The following is a 1,145-nucleotide window of genomic DNA, read 5'->3' on the forward strand; positions in this document are numbered from 1 at the left end:
CCTTACTTCCATTGTGCAATAGCAGTTCAGTTTCCCCTTGCTAGTTCTGATCAGTCACCGCAGACAGCACAGCAACTCTCTTCTTTGCCTGTTGATTCAGAGGCATGAGGAATTCAAAGTGGCTGGGCAGCAGTTTTTATTAATTAATTTATTTTTCAATGGAACACTTCATGAATTTGCATGTCATCCTTGCACAGGGGCCATGCTAATCTTCTCCGTATCATCCCAATTTCAGTATATGTGCTGCTGAAGTGAGCACAATTCATTGTTGTATCTCCTACTGGAAGCATTTCTCCCTCAGGAACTAGGACTTTTAGGCCAGTAGAGCATAAGGTCATGGGAACAGGAAGCAAAACATTTTATTAGTCAGTCACGAGGAGTAATAGTGAATAAATTCATTCCCGCTTCTGCCCCTTATTCCTGGACCCATGAGTCTTTGCTATGGAAGAAACAGCTCTGTCTATATATTAGATGTTGATTCAGAGAATGTGCAGCCTTCTGGAGAATCTTGCCTCAGCACTGCAAAATATTACCACCTAGCTGGTGCTGTAACTAAGTTCTCCAAAGGCCATTCCACTGTTCTATCAAACAAATTACTTCAGGATGGTGGGCAACATGATAAGGCCTATACATTCCATGAGCATGGACCCATTACCATACTTCTTTTGCTGTGAAGTGAGTTCCTTAATCAGAAGCAATGCTGTGTGGAATCTGTGGAATCCTGTGCCCGTGGAAAAGGAATTCTGTAAGTCCAGGATCACAGTTTTGGCAGAAGCATTGCATGCAAATCCATACTTAAGATGGTCTTGCTTACAGAGAAGAGGCATCAAAGAGCTCTTCAAGGATGCCAGGGCCCCCCTCACACATTTATTTCTCTCAGTACTGGTAAAAGTTTGTTTTATGAATCCTTCCAGTGTGGGTGGATAGGTCTTACGTGACAATCTCTCTAAGCGTTTGAATTTCTTCCTCTACATTATACCAAGGCAAGTCTGACATTTTCAGTTCACTTACTGTGAGCCACCTTTTAGAACATGTTTCAGACAACCAACTGAACAAATTCATAGTGCCCTTTCCAACTTTCTGAGCTGTAACACGAAATGCAGGCTATGCTCAGTGAGCCCATATCAATCAATTCAGCCTGATCT

General features: G+C 42.4%; 1 non-coding gene across 1 annotated transcript; it reads right to left on the minus strand.

Moving 5' to 3' along the window:
* Nucleotides 1-152: 152 nt before the first annotated feature.
* Nucleotides 153-259, minus strand: LOC123574195 (U6 spliceosomal RNA). The gene has a single exon (XR_006699092.1). It is a non-coding gene; the product is annotated as a U6 spliceosomal RNA (small nuclear RNA).
* Between the last annotated feature and the right edge of the window lie 886 nt (nt 260-1,145).

The sequence above is a fragment of the Macaca fascicularis genome, chromosome 6 (genome assembly GCF_037993035.2).
Source record: "Macaca fascicularis isolate 582-1 chromosome 6, T2T-MFA8v1.1".
NCBI classification, from domain to species: Eukaryota; Metazoa; Chordata; class Mammalia; order Primates; family Cercopithecidae; genus Macaca; species Macaca fascicularis.